General features: G+C 41.5%; 1 protein-coding gene across 10 annotated transcripts in view; it reads left to right on the forward strand.

The window, feature by feature from the left end:
- The window catches only part of RNF144A (ring finger protein 144A), a 154,846-nt gene that overhangs the window by 23,120 nt on the left and 115,020 nt on the right, over positions 1-16,706 (forward strand). Inside the window, exon 1 of one of the 10 annotated variants that reach the window (XM_031654918.1) lies at positions 5,744-8,084. The exons of the other annotated variants lie outside the window; for them this stretch is intronic. The gene's annotated coding sequence lies outside the window, so the exon portion shown is untranslated. Of the gene's footprint in view, positions 1-5,743; positions 8,085-16,706 lie in introns of those variants that run through there. 10 annotated transcript variants of the gene reach the window in all.

The raw sequence follows: 16,706 nt of genomic DNA on the forward strand, positions 1-16,706 counted from the left end.
AGTTCAGGAGACCATCTCAGAGGCCATTGCAGAGGGTAGAGGACAAGACTGGAGTCCAGGAGACTATCTCAGAGAACTTTGGAGACGGTAGAGGACAAGGCTAGAGTCCAGGAGACCATCTCAGAGGTCATTTTAGAAGGCGGATGACAAGGCTAGAATCCAGGAGACCATCTCAGAGGATGTTGCAGAGGGTGGAGGACAAGGCTAGAGTCCAGGAGACCATCTCAGGGGATATTGGAGAGGGTGGAGGACAAGGCTAGAGTCCAGGAGACCATCTCAGGGGATATTGGAGAGGGTGGAGGACAAGGGTAGAGTTCAGGAGATGATCTCAGAGGACATTGTAGAAGGTGGAGGACAAGGGTAGAGTTCAGGAGATGATCTCAGAGGACATTGTAGAAGGTGGAGGACAAGGGTAAAATCCAGGAGACCATCTCAGAGGACATTAGAGAGAGTGGAGGACAAGGGTAGAGTCCAGGAGACCATCTCAGAGGATGTTGGAGAGGGCGGTGGAAAAGAGTAAAATCCAGGAGGCCATCTCAGAGGTCACTGGAGAATTCTACTTTAGTAATCCAGACAAGAGACAGTGGGGCACACTCTGCAGATAGCAGCAGCAGCAGCAGGGAAAAGTGGCCACATTCTGGATACAGTTTGAAGAGAAAGCCCTTACCATGTCCTTCCAGAGTGCTTGTGAGTATGAGGAAAAGGGGAAAGTCTGTAATGATTCCAGGGACTTTAGTTTGAGTAACTAGATGGAATTGTCACCAGTGGAGATGGAGTAGGTTGCAGCCAGAGAAGGTTTGGGTGCAAAAAGGGATTCAGAGGCTGGGCACGGTGGCTCACGCTTGTAATCCCAGCACTTTGGGAGGCCGAGATGGGTGGATCACCTGAGGTCAGGAGTTCGAGACCAGCCTGGCCAACATGGCAAAACCCCGTCTCTACTAAAAATATAAAAATTAGCTGAGAGTTGTGGCAGATGCCTGTAATTCCAGCTACTCAGGAGGCTGAGTCAGGAGAATCTCTTGAACCTGGGAGGCGGAGGTTGCAATGAGCTGAGATCACGTCATTGCACTCCAGCCTGGGTGACAAAAGCGAGACTCCGTCTCAATTAAAAAAAGAGATTCAGAGTTCAGTTCTGAACTTGCTGAGTGTGAGAAGATTATAAACCACCCACATAGAGATGCCGAGTGGGTGATCCTTTCCAGAGCTGGTTGTTTAAGAGGGCGGTCTGTGCCGGAGATGTGATGGGAGTCTTTGGCCTCTGGTTGGTATTTCAAGGAATAAGATCAGATGAGATCCCCAGTGAAAGAAGAGAGGAGTTGTATGGACAGGGCCCTGGGGCATTCCAGCTTCATGAGGAGCAGAAGAGGACAAGCCAGCAAAGGAGAACAAGAGGGAACCACCAGGGAGGAAGCGGGGAAACCAGGAGCATGGAGAGGACTGAGAATGGAGGCTCAGGTCAGTGCCAGGGCCAGTGGTCTGGTGGCTGTGGCCACACACGCTGGATTGGAGAGAAGAATGCAGGGGAGGTAGTGGATACAGGGATTGTAGACAACTCAGTTGAGCTTTGCTGCAAAAGGGAGCAGAGTTTGAGGTGGTATCTGGTGGGGTAAATAAGCTCAGGAGAATTGTTTTTCAGTTGGAAGCATTATCAGCATGTTTAGATGCCGATGGGAGTGATTGAGTAGAGAGTGAAATATTGATTATGTGGGCTGGAGGGTTGCTGAAAACACCTCTTGAGTAGGCGAGAGAGATGGGTTTGTGGACAAGTGGAGTCACTGGCTTTAGGAGGAACATGGATAGTTGCCAGTGGGGATGGACCAAATGACGGATACATGCATGGGTGGTGCTCAGAGGAGGAGGCTCTGCAGTTCTCTTCTGATTGCCGACCTTCCTTTTTGAAATGGGAGTCAAAGCTAGCATCTGAGCATGCCACATGGAGGAGGGATTGGAAGTCTCCAGAGACCAGGAGGCAGCAGAAAGTCCTCTAGAGAGGCGGAGGTGCAGAGCCGTCATCTGAAGCTTTCCCAGCCCTCTCGAAGCCCTGGCCGCAGACTGAAGGAGCCACTCTGGTGACTGCACGCTTCTCTAGATAGCCCTGCTGGGGAGCTGACACGTGCAGATCAAGAATTGAGTGATCGTTTGGCCGAGCTGAGGGGGACACAGTGAAAGAGTGGCTGGAGTTGGCAGTGTGTGCCGGGGAGAGAGGATCCTAATCTCAGAGGGCACTGAGACGGGGAAGTGAGGAGCGAGGACAGCAGGGCTGAGGGAGGAAGGAGCAGAGGAGGAGCCATTGGAGATGCGGGAGGAGGCCGAGCACTGTGGGGCCGGGGCGATGGAGAAGGGACCTGCAGTGGCACAGGCAGGGATCTGAGGTGGTGTGAGGAATCCGGAATGTGGGGTGTGTGCGAGTGCCGCGGGTTCCAGTGTTCCTCCCAAAAGCTCGGCTTCTTAGTCATCCTGCCTCACGTTTTCATTGTCCGTACTTTAAAAGGGCTGCTGGAGAGATCTGCCCCTCCACTTACCCAATTGCCTACTTACCCCTTTGGTGGGTAATTGCTAAGGTGAAAAGGCATTGCTAAGGTGTCACTGTTGCATTTCCTGGCTGGGGCACTGTGGCCCCGATGTGGCCACCAAGAAAGCTGACATCTGAAGTTTCCCCTCCCACCTTCTCTTCCATTCCTTGGAAAATAAATGCATTCAAACTTTATGTTTATTTTTTAATCTTAACATTAACATACTAGGATTACTGCATCTTTCCCTGCAGTGCTTTTGCTGGTCCCGAGATAGGGCCTCCTCAGGTGTGAGCGAGACAGTAAAGAACCCTGGAGAAAACTCATGATGAGGCCAAGTGGAATTCTGTGTTCTCTCTGTTGGCCACGCCCACCTCCCGGGACGCTCTGTTTGGGAATCTGTCTCAAACAAATTCCAAGAACTGTGAAATGGCTTCATATTCACAAAAGAGTCATGGTGAAATGGCCAAAATACTAGAAAATGACATTCCAGCATCAGCAAAGATGTTTATAAATGTTCGGGATTTATAAAGAGAGATGATTTTCATGGACTGTAAACCAGCCTCAGTCCAGCCTTCTATGACTGATGTAGCTAAATCTGAAATACAGGTTTTTATTCTGTTTGGTTTTGTTGTTTTGTTTTTCCCAAGTGGGAAATATCAGTAGTTTAAAAAGAAAAGAAATCGTCGGTTAAAAACTTGGCCTCAGCCCTGGCCATCACTCAGCCTTGGGACCGGCCACGTTTGGGAACTGCAGCTTTGTGTGGCCGGCTCATTGCTGGTCTGCCTTTGGCTAGTTGGCCTTTAGGGCAAAGGTCGTTTTTAAAGCATGAACTGGAAGCGAAAAGATCAATACCTTGCTCTAGTTCCTCCTGGATTCAGAATTCCTGACGTGGAGAAATGAGCAGTATTTTTAGAAATGGAAACAGAGATGCTCTTCTGAGATGCAGCGGCTGATGGTATCGTTAAAACCAATCGTAACCACATTTTCCACATTTAGCTCAGTTACAGTTTTCTGGGGTTTGTTTTCTTTTGTTTTTCAGCACTTTGGGCCATTTTCCTCCGTGTTCTGTGCTCTAGGCTATGGTGTTAAGTCAGTCTGTTGCTGGGTCACTCTTCTCTGAGCCTTCCGGGTGTGTATACTTGCCAAACTGGAGGGGCCAGAGAACTACTGGCAAGAGAACAGCAAGTGCCTGTTTGCTATGGCAGTAAGATTTCTCTAGAAAGATCAAGTCGGCATTGAATGAGCACCCATGATGTGCAAGGTCCCATGCTTGAGGCCCCCAGGATAAATGAGGAGACACAGGCCGACTTCTGTTTATAAGATTGTGGTTTTTTTTGTTGATTTTCTTTTTTTTTTTTTTTTTTGGGTAATGTTGACAAGCTGAGGATGTGGACTCCAGTTCCCAAAACTTGGGCACAGGCCAGAGTAAAACTAAGACAATGGGAAATGGGTGCTGACTGTTAGAAGAATTCTCACAACCAAGGCAGTTTTGAGCCTGCTGTGAGGAAAGAGATGAGGAGAACCTGGGGCCTGGAACAGCAGGGCTGGGGGGCCGCTTGGAGCCTGGAGTCTGAAGATTTCCTGTCGGGAGGAGGTAGAATCTGTCTCCTGGGCAGGGAGAACCATTCAGATGCGTCCAGGGTAGTGTTGTGATTCAAAACGAAAGGATTCTGGATGGTTGATTGGGTGATATCTGCTTCTGGGATAAAGGGAAGAAGACCTAGCAGGAAATGTTGTGTCATGAGGCTTAACAAAAACAAATGTATTTTTGTCCTTATTTTAAACATATATTTCTTTTGATTATTCCCAAAAGCCTAACCACAGAGCTTCATAGACACATGCATATACATTCGTTAAAGAAATATCATGCCTACTCTCAGACTTACAGCTTCATCAATAACGTCTAATTTTAGCTCAATTTAACACTGCTTTATTCAGTATAAATGAGACCACCATTAGTATCTTGCCTTTATAATTTGTTATAAAATGGGTAACATAATTCAATCACCTCAATCTTGATTTAAACCTGACCTTACTGATTTTAATAATCTGTTTGATGAGTTATATTTCATAATTTATCTCTCAGTGCTTTAAAAATTACTTTTCCTTTTTTCTTTCTCTCTCTGTAAATATATATGATATAAATAAATATAATACCTATAATTATATGTACATAAATATATAGTCAATGTAAAAACATTTATTTGAATTTAAAAATAAGGTGAAACCTCTTCTGATAGAACATAGGGTTGATCGATTTGACAGTGAGAGCCTCCTTTGTTTCTTTTTTTTTTTTTTTTTTTTTTTTTTGTTTTTGAGACGGAGTCTCGCGCTGTCGCCCAGGCTGGAGTGCAGTGGCCGGATCTCAGCTCACTGCAAGCTCCGCCTCCCGGGTTCACGCCATTCTCCGGCCTCAGCCTCCCGAGTAGCTGGGACTACAGGCGCTGCCACCTCGCCCGGCTATTTTTTGTATTTCTTAGTAGAGACGGGGTTTCACCGTGTTAGCCAGGATGGTCTCGATCTCCTGACCTCGTGATCCGCCCATCTCGGCCTCCCAAAGTGCTGGGATTACAGGCTTGAGCCACCGCGCCCGGCCACCTTTGTTTCTTAAGTTATTAGAATGAGCTAAATATACAAATAATATTGACAAACATGTAACTGAAAGATTTTTAATAATAAAATCGTGTATTAAGTTTTTTTTCAGGCTCGTTCTGAGTATATTGACTTAAACAAGGTGCCTCCAAGTGAAAAAGTAATGAGTACAATTATTTATAAAGTCTTAGTATAGTCTCTTGATGTATTTCCCAGAAACTGGGCTTGAATGACTAATATCTTGGTTGTTCATTATTTACATATCTGGTGGTTCCCCAAGGTTTACTTTTGTGGGAAGATCTGCTGATTAAGTTGTCAGCTGATCACTTAGAGTTAGTTTTTCTTTGATTACTATGTGATTTTTGGCATACATGTAGAAGTTCAGGACTTGAGTTTCATTTTTACAGTGTATCTTCTAGTCCATCTGTGTATGTATGTGAACAACGTAGTGAAGTTATTATAGCTATAAAAGTGAAAAATTGGAACAAAATTGATCTTGAATTGAGTCTTATTATACACATAAGTAATATTTATCTGTAGATATACAAACTTAGAGAAAAAAATCTAAATTCTTCTATTTTCAATAGAAGTTTATTTTTTAGATTTAAGAAATACACATTAATTTTATATTTATCCTGTTTTTATTAATTAGATAATCATTACAATTGCAGTAATTTTTAATAGTTGGAACCTTATGGTAACAAGCTATTTCAAAAATTAATACTTTTCTTAATTTTTAAAATCAGTAAACTACTTCCGCTGATAAAGTATAGACAGAGAATCCTAGCTTACATTACACGAAGTAAAAATTATGTCAGGAGAATAACAATGCTCATATAGTGTCAGAGAGATAAAGGAATGCTATAAAATTTCTGCCCAAGAAGAAAGTTTCTGCGTATATAAAAATTAGTGATAGGCCAAAAATTAAATCGTTTTCAACTGACCTTGACTTATTTTTCAAAAGGCAATATGCCAGAAGTTACATCATTTTCAGTGATTTGTAGTTCTTACGAATTTTTTTGATGGCAACTGAGGGCACGTGCAAAGGGCCTGAGTAGTTTTTAAAAAGTATTTTAAGCCGTATTTAAGCCAAAAAAAGGGACAGCCTCTGCTGCAGGCCACACAGTGCCGATGAGAGGGTCTGTGGGAAGAGGTGGAGCTGGAGAGTCAGTGAGGCCTGGCTCTGCCCCGTCCTGCCCACGTGATCTGGAGAAGCCACATCCCTCTTGGATTTGTTCACTGTACAATGGGAACGGCGGATGCTCTCTCTAACGATCAGATGTGTTGAAGGATGGGGAAATTGTTCGTAACGTGTGATCAACATTCAGATATTAGCCACTCACATGTTAACTATGGGCTAAGAACTAAAAGCACACAAAATGACCACCTGCAGCCCAGTCTAGGTCCCGAGGGAAGAGGGAAGGAGGTCAGTGTGTGCAGCTGGTGCAGCCATGCTAAATGGTGGAAACTCAGCAGATACAAACAAGATACCAGCGAGCTCTATTGCTCCCAGCTGCAAGGAAGACTGGGTATGGAGATGGTCTACATGTTTTATTGTCTTAGGGGAGAATACTCTGATGGTGCTGCAGGGATTTGGGAGATCCAGATCTGGCTGAGGGATATCTTCTGTCACAGCACAGAGAGAAGGGACAACCTTAGAGGAGGTTGATTTTGATTCTCAAGCTCTTGGAGCCACGCAAGTTTGGATCCTGCCCAGAGGTCTAGGGATGCATGAAATACCTCATGGTTGCTGCGGACAGCGATCATTTGTTTATCACTTTGATGTTTATAAATGCACTTCCATCTGCATGGTTATTTTGCCAGCTTACACAATGCCCCTGTGAGCTACGGTGTTTCCCGTCATCCAGCTGAGAAAACTGAGACTGAACAAGGCTTGCTCAAGATGAGGCAACGGGCCATTGGTGGAGCTGAAACAAGCCCAGGATGCTCCATTTCCAAATCTCACATTACCTGTCTGCCTGGTAAAAATTTTGGAGGGACTCTTAGGAGGTGACTCTTAGCACCAGGAAAGCAGGGAAGATAAAATCTTGGAAAATATCTTGATTCCAAATGGAAGTGATTTAGGATTGCAAGACTCTCCAGGGTCCAGATGGGCATGGGTGTGGTGGGAGTGGAGTGGATCATTTCTGGACATTGGTGTTTTGGAGGAGCCATTTTAAGGGCTATCAGCTGGTGTTTCATGTGCTTCAGAAGAGATCTTGAGTACCAGAAATAATGGTGTCCAGCTGTGGGAAGAAGCACATATTGAAATCAGATGAATTATTTTGCAGAGACTAGGAACATGACTGTGAAGTCCATTAGTGGATGAGGTCATTGGGGACAGAGGAGAGGCACCAGTGGGCTCTGGGGTGCCTGTCCATCCCTGAAAGCGTAGGCCGTGCGGGATGACCACATGGTGCTTTTGATTTTTCTTCTGGGTCCTCTTTGCCCAATTCAAGTTGAAAACTTCGGTGCCGGCTAAAGTCAGCCCCAGAGAGTGTCATATTATCACCAACACTTCCCAGAAAGAAAAAGTCAGATGCAATTTGAGGTTTTGAAGAATCAGAATGAAGAGCCTGCTGTTAAACATTTCTCCACTATGTGAATAAGTCGACTGAATGTGAGGATTAACTACAAGCAGGAGGTTTGTACATAAATGTTTCCAGAATGGGAGAAAAAAATCACATTTCAGAATCTTTGAAGAAGGGGTTAACCTGGGGAAGGCATTTCACAGTCCCCTCCCCTCCCTTCCCCTTCCTTTCCTTTTTTTTTTTTTTTAAGGAAATCAAGAAACTTCTGGTAGAATAGAGAATAAATTGAAAGTGCATCGTCCGAGGAAGATTCTTATATAGGACAGGAATTAAAGGACATCCTCTGTATTAAAAGGATCATGAAATCCACAGACTTTGCGAGCTGACCCCGGAGGCAGTCTAGGCCTCTTTAGCACAGAGCTGAGTCTCTCCTCGAAGAGACCACGGAGTGAGTAGGGTGTGGGCATTACCCGGGACTTCCCTGTCAGAGACCCGCACTCAGCCGGACCGTTTCTGTGTTCTTTCAATTCATTGACGAATCAACATTGGATTTTCGAAATTCATTCAGGATCTGTCTTTGCTCTTAATCTTAACTTTTGTCTTTGAGTTCTAGAAGTTCTCTAAGGAATTACTTAGTTAAGTAATTGTGGATAATTTATTTTAAAAATCAATATACATACACAGTAAAATTATTAAACTACAGAGAGTGTATTAAGTAAAAATTTAAATTTTCTACCTTCTTCCCCAGAGAAAACCACTATCATCATCACCATTATTATTGTTATTTTTATTGACCCTTCTAGAAAATTTAGGAGGCATAAAAAGATACCCGCTTTTTAATCAGAACAGGATTCTGCCGTATTACTGTTTTAAGCAGTGCATTTAAAGAGCTGTATTCAGTAGAATTTGATACATGAAAAACTGCGTTATGTCAGTTTTGGAGCATCATTCGCAAATATCCGTGAACCTTCCTTTCAAACGAGAGCATTGTCGATGTGAATGGTGCCCCCATATATTGCTGCCCTGGCGTCCCACCTTTCCCCTGAGCTACCTCCTAATCTTCCCTTGCTATTTTAAGCATTCTTTATTGCTAAACCTCGTATCCTTTTACTCATTAACAATGATACTGTGCTATAGGTAGACTTGCTTACGCAGTGTTCTCTAAGATTTAACCAGGTTGTTTTGTGTAACTGTATTTATTCATTTCATGTTGTGTGATATTTGATAATCTTAGCATCAGTTTCTTCGTGCATTCTTCTGCCATTGGATGTTTGGATGATTTTCAGTCTTTACTGTCAGAAAACAGTCTGCTATTAGTATTCTTGGTTCCTACATACCTGGTCCATGGGTGCAATTTTTTTCTTGATTATATACCAAGGAAGAGCACAGCTGGGCCTGAAAAATAAAAGCTAATTAACGATTAAGTTTGCAAGAAAATGCTGTAATGATTTCTGAAGTGCGATCATGCCAATTCACATTGCCATCAGCAGTGAATAAGAGTTTCCTTTAAAATTTGTGCCTTTCTTATCCCAACACTCGGCATTATTAGGTGTGTTAATTTTTGCCAAATTAATAGTAAGATGAATTTAAGGTACCAGTAATGTTGAGCTTCCTTTCCCGTGTTTAATCACCATTAAACTGTAAAATGACTGCTTGTATTTTTGGTCTAGTTTTTTTATTGGAGTATATTTTTCTTACTGGTTTGAACACATTTTTCCTGTATTCTGAAGACTATTGTTAGTTTCATGTGTTAAAAATATTACCTCCCAGTTTGTGCGATCCATTTTCACTTTCTGTAAGTTACCTTTTTAATGACTAGAAGTTCTTGATTTTAACATGCTGAGTGTATCAACCTTGCCCATTTATAGTTAGGGCCTTTTATTTAATACAGTCTTATGTATTCTGAGGTCATAAGTCACTCTCTTATATTTAATAGTTTAAAAAGTATTTAGAATTAACTTTTGTGTGTAATGGAGGAATCCAATATGATTTTTATTCATAAGGAAAAACAATACCTAGTAACATCTATTGAATGGCCCTTTTTCTCTATTTATCTGAAATACACACTCTGTTATGTGTCGTATTTCCATGTATTCATGTTTTTGTTTTTTTTTTTTTTTTCCTGTGTCTCCTTTATTAACTTGGTTAGATTGTCCACCTCTGTGTCAATGCAGCATGCTCTTAATGACTCCAGCTCTCTAGTAAGTTTTGGCACTTGGCTTTCAGCCTTTTCCCTGTTATTCGGTGGCGTTTGGCTAAACCTGGTCCTCTGCCCTCTGTAGAGATTTTAGAGTTAGTTTATGAACTAACAGCACCAATGACAACAGCAGCAAACCCTTGTTGGGAAGTTGCTTGGATTGCATTAAATGTGTAGGTCAGTTTAGAAAGAATTGGCATAATCTGTGATACTGCCTTTTCTCATCCATGAACATTGTATCACTATCCATGTATTTATGTCTTAAATGTCTATGTTTTGTACTTTTCTCTAGATCCATACACCTTACTTATCTTTTGTTGAATGTGCTCCTAGTACCTTAGTTTCTTTTATACCCTTGGAAATGGAATCTTTGCTGGAGTGTATAAATGTAATTACCTTTTTAATATTGATCTTGCATCTAGTCACTTTACCAAACCTTTGGTATTCTTAATATTTTGTCTATAGATTCTTGTATGTATACTGTGTTTTTTAAATAATGAAATTATTGTTTATTCATTTTCAATTCTTATAGATTCTCTTTCTTTTTATTGTTTTCTTTTTTGCAGTAGAGCCCAAGGTACAATATTGAATTGAAGTAATAGCAGATATCTTTTCCTTCAGCCTGAGTTTTGTAGGGAATGTTCTAATTTAATTAAGAATATATTTGCCGCCATATTTTTGTAAATGTCCTTTGTTAGGTTAAGGAAATTACCTTGTGTTTCTAATTTGTCGAGTTGTATTTTATGTTTTTAATCATAAGTGCATGCTGAATTTTATCAAAGGCTTGTTCTGCATCTATTAAGAGGACCATATGGTTCTCACTGTTTTTTTTTTAACGTTCTATTACACTTACAGTATATTCTAATGTTAAATTCTCTTATACTTCTAAGATAAATCTAGCTTGTTTAAATACACATCTGACACACATCTGGATTCCATTTGCTCATATTTTGTTTTAAATTTTTGCTTCTTTACTCATGAGAGAGTTTGGCCTATATTTTTTCTTTCCTTAACTGTTTTTGTCTGATTGAAGAGGGAGGGTTTTTTTTTCCCCCCGGTTTTTCCCAATTTACCAGAAGATTTTGTGTACGATTTATATTATCTGCTCTTGAAATTTTGGTAGTACTCAACTGAAAATGAGACCTGGTGATTTTATTGTAGGAAGATTTCTAGTCAATTTTTTTCAAAGTTCGTAAAATTATTTGCACTCGTTTCTTCTTGAGTCAGTTTTCTTAAGCTTTATGTATATATGTATATGTTATATATAAAAAAGTATGTTAACATATGTTTATATATATAACTTAAGAAAAAAATTTAAAAATGAGCAAATAGAATCCAGATGTGTATTTATATTTTATATATACATATATACACACATATATATGTTTTAGAGATGGAATCTTACCGTGCTACCCAGGTTAAATGGTATTCTTTTAGGCGTGTGTTCATAATTCCCTGCTTTTCAATTTAATTAGCATGAAATTATTCACAGATTTTAAAATCTCTTCTATTATTTATTACAATACAGTTGTTCTTTTTTCTTCCTCAACGAACCTGCCAGATTGTGCATGTATTATGATTTTCAAAGGAAAACACTCTTGGCTTTGTTGAGCCTCTGTACTGTAACTTTACCTTGTGTTTTGTTTATTTTTGTTTTTGTGTGTTATACGTCTTCTTTTGCTATCCTTGAGTTTAGGCTGTAGTTGCTTTTCTGACTTGTTCAGCTAAAAACAACTCAATAATTTTTAGCCCTGTAAGCATTTAAGATTATGAATTTTCTTTTCGGGGCTGGACGCAATGGCTCACATCTGTAATCCCAGCACTTTGGGATGCCGAAGCTGGTGGATCACCTGAGGTCAGGAGTTTGAGACCAGCCTGGCCAACATGGCGAAACCCTGTCTCTGCTAAAAAATACAAAAATTAGCGAGGCATGGTGGCGGGTGCCTGTAATCCCAGCTACTCGGGAGACTGAGGCAGGAGAATTGCTTGAGCCCGGGAGATGGAGGTTGCAGTGAGCCAAGATTGTGCCACTGCACTCCAGCCTGGGACAAAAGCGCAAAACTGCATCTCAAAAAAAAATTTTCTTCTCACTACTGCTTTAATGGCGTCTCATACGTTTTCTTAAATAATATTCTCATTAATGTTCAGTTCTACATATTTTTTAAGTTACATATTTTTCTATAACCCATGAGTTACTGATAAGTCTTTCAAAATTTTCCAACATGGGGAATCTTTTCATTATCGACATCTATCTTAATTGCATTGAGGTCAGAACACATGGTCTGCTGAGTTGTTCTTTATGTCTCAGTATAATGTCAGCTTTTGTGAATTTTCTGTTTTTGTTTGTTTGTTTGTTTTTTTGAGAAAACTGAATTCCCAGTGTATTGGTTCTGGGTTTTACAATCTATTACATCAAGATTGTTTACGGTGCTTTTCATGTTTTCTACATTTTTACTAGTTTGCATGTTTCCCATTTTAAAGTCATATATAATGAGTTTTCTCAGTGCGATGGTGTACTTGGCATTTTTCTCAGTAAGTGTAATTTTTGCTTTGTATATTTTGAAGTTATTTGATGTATACAAACTTAAAATTTTATGCCTTCTTAATGAATTAAACCTTTTATAATTATTACCTTCTTTTTCTCTAGTTAGACTTTATTCTTTAAAGCCTATTTTGTCTGATAGCTTTCTTTTGATTGGCATTTTTCTTGATCACTTTTCTCCATCCTTTGACTTCTAATTTCTCCAATTTCTTATAGTTTTAGGTATATTTATCTGTTTTTAAAATTTAATTTTGCCATTTCTTTCTTTTGGCTATCAAGTTTAATCCATTTATTTTTTATGATCTTTAACATATTTGGTTTTTTTTTCTCCACATGCTTTTATGCTGTTTCCTGTTTTTTAAGTACATATTTGTTTCTTTATATTATTACTTCTTTTTTCTTTTATAATTTGGAAGTTATACATTCTGTTTCTCTCCTCTTAGTAGACACCACTGGTATTTTTCTGTGTGCACAGAAAATTAAAACAAAAAAAGCCTTCAATTCTCAGTTTCTAAAAACCCTAAGAGCCTTAGAATTCTGTAGTCCACTTACAGGTTTATAAGCTTATTCATTTTTTAGTTCAATCTGTTTTAACTGGGCTTTAGTTATTTTCTGGTGGGAAGGATCTTGATAGAAACTAGTTCATCATAATGAGGGAAGTGGATGTCTGCAATTGTTGATTTTGTTGGGACTGAAGACGTAGGTGGCCCCTTGGTTCAAAGCCTGTTTAATCATTTGGATGGAGCATCAAAGAAGATGGGAACTCTTCACTGATAGGTTTTTCATGACACTTATGTAGATTTCCAATTAAGCAGGCACAGATTTTCAGTGTAGAAAAAATATTTTATGATCATGTGAACTAGATGAAGGACTGAGATCTTACGTACGTGTAAGTCCAGGGACATGTGACACACTTTGCAAATGTGGAAAGAACATAGCACTGGTAACATCAAGTTGATATTCTAGGTTATCTTCATTCTATAATTTTTTAAACCTTATTTTCTGTAGTAAACATATGTCAACATTTATAAGGTGACCCACGCACTACTTTCTCCAAAAGATAGTGTTATTTTAAAAATAGATGCCTCTTTGCCCTATTTTTTCTGTGTGACTTGAAATTTGGGAACAAATCAGGATTTCATTATCAGACATGTTTATTAGGGTGTCCATAGCACAATGACAGAGTCTTTTAGGGTAAGATAAGAAACCTTTTTTTCTTTTGATTTTTTTACTGTAAGGCAACACTGTTGTGTGCAAATATGAACGCTTAAAGGAAATTATAGAGATCATGCAGTACAGAGTTTTCAAAATTTGGGGAGTAGTTTTGTGGTGATCCATTTTCCAAAGGAAGTCTTATGGAAGCCCGATGTCTTAAAAATAAATGAAAATAAAATTCAGCTCAGGCTGAGACGGGAATAAGTTTAGGGCACCTGTGACCCCTATCAACTAAGGCTTCCCCTCCGTGGTTCCCCTCCATGAAACGCAAAAGAGCATCCTTTACATTTAAGGCCTTCATGTTACAGAGGCGGGATCGGAGACCTGCGGGGGTCCCAGGGCTGGCCAGTGGCTAGATCAAGTCCGTTCTTCTCAGCCCATTCCAGGCAGGCCCTCCTGCCCCTCCGCAGCTCATTTCCACAACCAAATAGAGTTGCTTCTTCATGCAAAACCAGTTAGGAAGTGTTTAGTGCAATTTCTTTCTTAATTATTTCCTTTACAATCATCACTGTGTCTAAATGTTTTGCTTGGATGACCCCCGAGTTTCCAGCCAGACTTGTCCTGTCTGTTGCACCCTAGCTCCGTGGCTGCTCCTGGCTTTGTTGGTGTCTCCTGGACTGGAAAAGCCTGTCCAGTGTCCCAAAACAGGGATTTGGTGACAAGAAGCCCCGTTTTAATGGCTGTCTTTTGTTTGCTACAGGCCCTTTGGTGGTCTTCTAGCTGTTGCCACAGAAGGATTGATTCTTTTCAGGCAGACAGACCACATGCTATTTCTGTGCTGTAAATTTCCAAAGCTTCTTCCCTGTCCACCTCTCCAACCACACACTGGAACAAGAAGTGTGTTTGCAGCTATAATCAGCACACTTAAGTACTAGTTAAATTCAGAGTGAGGACAAAATCCGTACAGCTCCTGACTCTGAAAGAGGCTATAAAAATATTACAACATGGCTTCAAGCCCTCTAGGACCTTTAAAAATAAGGTGATCCCTCCTAACCCATTGAAAACTTATTGGGGGTTCTAAAATAGCCCAGATTACATGTTAAGGGAGTTGTCTGATTCATAGAGGATTGTGTCAGACACCAAGGAGTCCTGGCTGCCGACTAGCAAATTCTTTTCTTGTTTCTGTTTTTTTTTTTTTTTTTAGGGGGCGGGGGATAATATGCACAGTTATAGCCACTTACTTTCCTGTAAACTCCTTGAGGCTAGTCACCTTCCTCTGTATCCATGGTGTGTACCTGAAATGGTCGTGAAATAGCCAAACTAGAGAGTCAGAGGTGCCTGCGGAAGAAGCAGCTTTCAGCTCTCTAATCTCGTCTGTACACCACACATCTTTTTGGACGTCATTTCTGTAGGTTATTGCAGAGATCCCCATGACAGCCCTGTGAGAAGCAGGGCAGTTCTCAGTAACCCAAATCACAGATGAGGATACTGAGGCTTTATGGCACCATGGAATGGTCCAAGGTCTCATGAATTTAATTTGCAGTAGGGTCTTGAATGTGGGTCTCTTGGATCTTAGACCGAGATTTTTGTTTGCTTGGCCCACTGTTAATCTCAGGTCTGGCTTCGCGATACTCTGTTCTAATCTAGTGGCATCCTGGTACGCTGCTCAGCTTCAATGTAAGAACAACCCTGCATGCTTCCGGCAGGCTTGGTGGTTTGTAGTCCACTCATACGTTGTCTGATAAGCTTTCAGCACATACATATGCTACGAAAAATATGCAGGGCACTTGCAAATTATTACTTACCTGCAGCAAAGTTCTGACTGCTTTCCTTGTCTCAGACTGTAGAAAATCATGCGAAAATGACAAGCGCATTAAAATATTCTCTGTTGAAAACTCCATCAGTAGTTCTCAGGGCGTCAGGAGCAGGAGCAAAGTTTGGACTCTTTTCCTGAACCTGTGAGGAAGCTCCTGGCCTGGCTGCAGACTCATTTACTCTTGGGCCACCAGCACACTCCAACTGGAATGTAAGGAATAATTGGTGGCCCTGGACAGCCCTTTGGTGCTCTGGTTTCTCACTGGCTCTTCCCTCCCCTTGGTCCAGTGTCTGCAACAAGCTCTTCGTGGGAGCTCTTCTGGTTGAGAAACCCCTTCTCTGTCCTGCGTGCTTCCCTCTGTTAAATCCTGTATCCCTCTGCCCTGCATGTAGGGCTTTACCAGCTGCATCTGGGCTGAGCTCAGTGTAGAAGGCCTGGCACCTGCTCCGGTGTTAAGAGTGCTCAGAGGTCAGAAGGCACTTGGTAAATATTTGCTGAATGAAGGAACTGTATTTTAAAACAATTCCCTTTTGCATTATATTTGTGCAAAACTGTGTGCAAAGTGTGACAGGAAGGATGTGATTGTGTGCAGGTAAGTGCCGGATGTTGTGCTTAGTAAGAGGGAAACTGGTCTACCTGATGCCCACCTTGGCGTTGACCACACCAGTCTTAGAGAGCTCACTGCATAGAGGCTGCTGTGGGATTGGCAGGAAATGGGTACCCCGCATGGTTTATCTCTGTATTTCCTCCAAGCAACTCTGCACACTTTTGCATCGAACTGCCCCTCAACAAGTGCTTTTGGGATTGAATGGCGCTGTCATGTCTCTAAATACTTGGACTTTATGAGCCCTCTGGTTCTAGGCCGCTGCTGAGATCCCAGAGGACACCGAAAGGCATATTCTGAGAGCTACCTCTTTGCAAATGCTTTTATTTTTAAGTAAAAGAAAATGTCCTTGTTTCCTCCTACCCCTTTTCCAATCTTAGCACTCTATATTGCCTTGCAGGGACTGTGGGCCATCACTAGCTCCCCGCCTCTCACCACTCAATCTCAACATGTCTGTTTTTTAGCAGCTTGGTGTGAGGCTCTTAGCTTTCCTTCTGGGGGCTGCAGCTGAGACTGCCTAATCTTGGATGTGCCCAGTTAGGCGACGACAGAATGGGGTGGGGGAGTCGGGATGGAGCTCCAGGGAAGCAGATGGATCGCCGGAGGGCTGCTGTCACATTGCACTGGAAGGTGACAGATGGAAGCACACAGTAGTCTGCAGCCAGGCTGTCATGCGCAGGCACCACGGGGCACCAGGCACGCTGCCTCTTCCTGGAAGGTGGAACCTGATCACCGCTCTTCCTGGCCTCAGCAGTG

The sequence above is a fragment of the Papio anubis genome, chromosome 14 (assembly GCF_008728515.1).
Source record: "Papio anubis isolate 15944 chromosome 14, Panubis1.0, whole genome shotgun sequence".
In the NCBI taxonomy this organism is placed as follows: domain Eukaryota; kingdom Metazoa; phylum Chordata; class Mammalia; order Primates; family Cercopithecidae; genus Papio; species Papio anubis.